This window comes from Mandrillus leucophaeus, unplaced genomic scaffold (genome assembly GCF_000951045.1).
Source record: "Mandrillus leucophaeus isolate KB7577 unplaced genomic scaffold, Mleu.le_1.0 Scaffold129, whole genome shotgun sequence".
NCBI lineage: Eukaryota > Metazoa > Chordata > Mammalia > Primates > Cercopithecidae > Mandrillus > Mandrillus leucophaeus.
In genome coordinates this window covers 705,792-711,591 of record NW_012101243.1, presented here as the reverse complement: position 1 = coordinate 711,591, position 5,800 = coordinate 705,792, and the positions used below count along the sequence as shown (strand labels likewise).

At 51.5% G+C, this 5,800-nt stretch overlaps 1 protein-coding gene across 3 annotated transcripts in view; it reads left to right on the top strand.

Annotated features, from left to right (window-relative positions):
* EPB41L1 (erythrocyte membrane protein band 4.1-like 1) overlaps positions 1-5,800 on the top strand; it is a 155,980-nt gene that overhangs the window by 64,027 nt on the left and 86,153 nt on the right. The window lies entirely within an intron of this gene.

The window sequence follows — 5,800 nt, the reverse complement described above, 5'->3', positions numbered from 1 at the left end:
TGGGGACCTGGAACCAGTCAGTTTGACAAAGCTCATCACATGGAATCTGAGAATGAGGCTAAAGAGCCAGGTGAGACCAGGCTGTGGAAGGTCTTGAGAGTTGGGCTGAGGTGTTGGAGTTGCTTCATCAGAGAATGAGGAGCCACTGAAGCTTCTTCCATTGAGGAAGCAAAACAAGACAAGATCCTCTTACTGTGCTCTGTGGAGACCAGTATTGTCTTTAGCCAAAGATGGCAGTCAGTCGTCCAAGCCTCTGGAGTGGGCTGTGAGAGCCTCTGGGATGCCCAGACATGTACAGGGGCTTGGCTGTGGGTATACAAGAGGAGGAAGGGCAAGGACCAGAACTAAGGTTCCCAGCTTGGAGAAATGCCAGTCTTACTGGATACATTGGAGAGCCTCATGACAACTGAGCCCCAAATTCAGAAGTAGAGGTAAGGATGAGATGAGTGTCCAGTAGGCAGAGAAGAAGAGACTGGCTCAGGGAACATGCCAGGAGGAGACAGGGCCGGGCTTTCTGGAGGGGAGGCAACCTTGAGAATGGGCAGGCTTTGGAGACACTGAAGGCACTGCAGGGGCACCCTAGTGGGGTCCATCTGATGTGCGGAAGGGAGCTTGGAGCATGCCAGCACCATACAGAGCCTTTGTAGGCATTCTTACATGTCATTCTCATAGCTCTGGAAGGTGGTGCTGACATTGTCCCCATTGTACAGATAGGGCAACTGAGGCTCAGAGAGGCTAAGGCCTCGCTCAAGGTCATGCAGCTCCTGTGCTAATAAATGTCCCCCATCCCTGCCCCAGCCCCCTTGCCAGACGTGAACATTGCCCTTAGGCTCTTCAGCAACACTAGACTAGATACATATGGAAAAGTGCTTTGTACACTGTGACCTGCTATGCAGTTTGCAGGCATCCTCATCATTCCACGCTAGAATAAGGCTTAACGCAGAAGGGTGTGGTTCCCACTGTCTGGACTGGATAGAAGGTTACAGGAAGGGTAAGGTCTCTGGGAACTGCAGTGCTTTGACAGGCTTCTTAGAGGAGTTGGAGAAGAGGAAGTAGGGGGCAGCTGAAGCGGGGAGGTCCCTGCAAGGTGGGCACTGTCACACCCTGCCTACTTCCTCCACCCAGACACTGCTGCCCTGTGCTGCCCTCTGCAGAGTGCCAACCTCAGTGAAACAGCCTGCTGGGCAGCACTTCCCAGGCTGGTGGGTCGTGCTGCTCTGGTAAGTTTGGCTTCGGTAGCTCCCTCCCTCTGGCCCAGCTCCCAGTGGCCTGGGGCTGTCACTGGGCCCAGCTGCCCTCCGGGGCAGGAGCCAGATGCCCTGCAGTGCTCTTGTCCTGGAATACCCTCCTCCCCATGACCTCACCTTTAACCCAGCTTGGCTTGGTGTCTTCTCCTTCAGGAAGCCTTTTCTGATCCCTATGGGCTGAGTTAGGACCCCAGAGTATCTAAACCTGTACTGACCAAAAGAAATATAATGTTAGCCACATGTGCAAGCCACATGCAATTTTAAATTTTCTAGTAGCCACATTTTTTTAAAAGGTCAAAAGAAACATATGTAATTATTCAAATGATTTGTTTTATTTAACCCAATACATTCATAAGGTTTTTGTTTGTTTGTTTGTTTGTTGTCTTGTTCTTTTTTGAGATGGAGTTTCCCTCTTGTCCCCCAGGCTGGAGTGCAATAGCGCAATCTCAGCTTACTACAACCTCCGCCTCTTGGGTTCAAGCAGTTATTCTCCTGCCTCAGTCTCTGGAGTAGCTGGGATTATAGGCACATGCCACCATGCCTGTCTAATTTTTGTATTTTTAGTAGAGATGGGGTTTTACCATGTTGGCCAGGTTGGCCTTGAACTCCTGACCTCAGGTAATCTGCCAACCTCGGCCTCCCAAAGTGCTGGGATTACAGGTGTGAGCCATGCCCGGCCATAATGTATTTCAATATAAAAATTATTAATGAGACATATTACATTCTTTTTGCTATGAAATCTTCAAAATCTGATTTTTATATTTACAGCACATTTTGATTTGCACAAGCCACATTTCAAGTGCTCCATAGCCACATGTGGCTAGTAGCTACCATATTGGTTAGCACAGACCTAAAAACAGGGAGTTTATAAGGGTTGAAGCTCAGAGTTTGGCACCAGACATACCTGGCAGTCATATTCTGGCCCTGCCATTTATTAGCTGCATGAACTTTGGGAAGTTGCTAACCCTTCTGAGCCTCAGTTACTTCAGCTGTGAAAGGGATTAATAATTTCAGTGTCAGAGAATTGCTTTGAGGGTTAAACAAATGAATGTGTGTCCAGTGCCAGGCACAGAGGAGGTGCTCAGAAAATGGTGCTGATTCATCTTCTAGTACCCTCTGATGTGCTCAGGTACGTGCCTCCACTAGATTGATTGTGAATTCAAGGGCAGAGACTGTATTCAGTTCTTCCTGCCTTCCCTAGTGTCCAGGGCCTGGCTTGGTGTGAGCATTACTGCTTGCTGAATGAAAGATTAAGTCCTTTGGCTGGGAGTGCTCCCCACCCCACCCTGCTTGCCCAGGAGTCAAGGGCCCTGGTGGCTGGGAGTCAGGAGACCACTACCTGTGGGTGACCTTGGCAAGTCACTGCTTTGCTGAGGACCTTGGTTGCCTCCTTTGAAAGATAAAAGGGAGATAGGAGGGGCCCTGCCTGAAGTGTTTGGTTGAATCTCTGCCCCGCAGTGACCTTGGGGGGCTGTGGCTGACTCTGTGCCCCTTGCTTTCCCAGCCAGTGGAGCAAATCACTTCCGTTCTCCTCTAGCTTTCCTGTATCCTGGACTTGTGCACCATTAAGTTCCCTCCAGTTAAAATTTAAGAGGAAAGAATTTCTCCTGTCTCCTAGACAGAGCAGAGAGGGGATGAAGGGTCCTGTCCCTTCTCTTCTGCCAGCATCTGCTGACCTCCCGTCACAGCAGCCCAATGACAGACATGGGACAGGGATTCTCCCATTTTATAGGTGAGAAAATTGAGGCTCAGAGATGTCAGATAACCTGCCTAAGTAATACAAAAAGAAATGGTAGAGCTAGGGCTGGAAGCAAAATTTGCAGCTAAGGGAACTGAGGAGCCCCTTTGTTGGATGGGCTCCTCTTCCTTTCTTTCTCCATGAGACTTGGTCCTCGGTTGAGTCCTGTCCCTGTGCCTCAGTTTCCTTGCCTGGGGAATGAAAACAGTCAGGTAACTCAGGTAGTAATTGCAACTGATGCCTATAGGGGCCATATATTCTTAAGTGTCTCTCCTGCTTCCTCCAGCCTGATTTTTCTGGAAAGGGTTATTGTTGGGTAAAGTGGAAAGTATCTAGTCCAGGGAGCCAGTGTAACTGTGCAAGCGTAACTTGGACAAGTCACTCCCACTCTTAGCCTCAGCCTGCCTATTTATAAGATGAGGGATGATATTATTTCACAAGATACTGTGCAGATGACACACAAAAGTATTTTGCAAACTGGAAAGTGCTAATAGAAATGTTAGTGAATAATAATAATAATCAAAATAATGAAAATAGCCGAAGCCTCATTTTCTGTGTGGTCTCAATGACCTGAAGTGAATTGAGCCCTTTGGGTATAAATGCAGAATGATGTCTGGGAACATCCTGCCTCAGTCTTTGGAGTGTAGCCTGGATTCTCCTGGGAAAGTGAGAGGCTCCATCTGGTTGAGGAGGGTGGGAAAGTGGCCCTGCCCCAGGGGAGGAGTGGGGAGGGCTTCAGCCTGGGGGAAGGAAGGAAAGGGAGAGGGCCAGGGAAGGAGAGTTGAACTAAGAGGAACAGAGAAGCCTTGGCCGTGCAGCCCAGAGCCTCCTGCCCACAGGAGCCCATGATTGGGAAGGCTCAGCCAGCAATGGAGACCGAGCCTATTTGGAATAAAAATACTTGAAGGCAGGCAGTCAAGAATCTCTTCGCAGCTGTGCATCTGAAACAATAAATTCAGCTGGTGTAACTCCTGAGTTTTATTGGTCCTTTCACTCATTCATTTAAATAAATGTGTGGTGAGCTAAACTCAAACAGAGCACCTTGTGTGGCAAAGTGACTTGCCCAAGGCTACGGTCTCAGGGGCATGTGTGACACTCCCTTGGGAGCTCCTGGGAAGAAGTGAATTTGAAAGGCCTGGGGATGAGAAGTCCAAAGGCAAAGGACAGGATTTCTACAGAAGACTGCCAAGCAGGACACTGGTCCTTCTGTCAGTCGGCCTGGGCAGATTTGTCTGTCTTCCCACCTTCTGTCTGGAAGGCGGGCCTGTTCTGTAGGACTGGGAGGAGCTGGCTTCATTCTGTTCTCTGCTCTTCATCCACTCCTGAACCTGGTGAGCAGGGGGAGTGAAGGCACCAGAAGCTGTATCTAAAGACACCTGATGAAGGAGGTTTAAGTTGGAGAAGAGAAGGCTTGCTTCGGACATGGTACAAAGGGACACAGTTGTATCCTGAGTTCTCTAAAGGGTGCTGAGGAGAGGGCATAGCCTCATTCTCTGGAGTCGCTAGAGTGCATATGAGGACCCAGGGTAGAAGGTCACCATGATGGAGCAGCACACTGGGAGGGAGGAATTGGGGGAGGGAGGTGCCTGGCTCTATAGTGTGTGACAAGCAGAAATGGAGAGCCCACTGGTGAGGCTGATACTGAGGGAATCGCAGCAGGGAAGGATGGAGGGCTCAGTTCACATCGAGGCTGTTTCCCAGCGTGGGGCCTCTGTGCTTCCCAGAGCAGTGGATTCTGTGATAAGAACCATGGCCAGCACATGGTAGGTACTCAGGAATGATGCGAAGAATGAATGAATAGTTGTGTATGCCTGGGGGTGGGGTTGGTGACTGGGGTGGGTCGCAGTCATATGGGTTGCAGTAGACCCATGGACAGAAATCTTTGGAGATCATGCTGCGGTTACCCACCATTCTCTCTATGGCTTCCCCATGAACTAGGGGCCCTAGAGATAGGAACGTCCAGCCCTTTCATAATTTGCAAATGAGGCCCAGAGCATGGGGCAACTTGCCCAAGGGTACTTGCTGAGCCAGTGGCAGAGCTGGACTGGAACCCAGGCCCTCTGCCTTCCAGAGCCCTCTGTGGCTTAAGGTCCCCACCTTTGGATTGTATGAGATGGAGGTGCTGCAGTGGTTGGACTGGTTTTTTGAGTGGGTAACACTGCTCCTGGAGGGGAGGAGCAGGGCTTAGCTTGGTTTTGAGCCATGGTCTCTGCCACGAGCCACTTGGCCAGCCCCTGCCCCTTCCTGGAGCTCAGGTGCACACTCAGCCTATGCTCACACACGTACAGCAAGTGCGCCTGTACACAGGCCTCATCCCCAATAGGTCCCTGGGTTCACTGTTACGCTTACTGTCATCGTCACCAAGGCACATGTGGACAAATGTGGACACCCTCTAGACACACTCAGAGGCACAGAGGATTCCCAGGAGACAGTTGCAATACCTCCTCTCGGTGGGGGAGGACGCCGAGTCCTAGGCAGGTTCTGCCCTGTTGCTGTGCTGCAGGGGTGGTGAGGGGATCCGGCTCCGGTGGGATGGGAGGCCCACTGAGGCTGAGTCACCCCTTCTGAGTCAGGGATCCATCCCCCTCTTCTCTCCTCCCCCTCCTTCTCTTGCTGCTGAGCCCCCAAGAGGGCTTGGCGAGAGCGAGAAGGCCCGGGGCTGGCTAGGACCAGGGTGGGGGCAGCCGGGGCGCTCGAGAGGGCCCGCTGCTGCACAGTCCCGCAGTGGTCTGGGAACTGCCCGTGTGGCAGGGACGGGGAAGAGGTGGCCTGGGAGCCTGAGAGAGAGGGCGGGGCGGGGGGGTGGTGGTGGTAG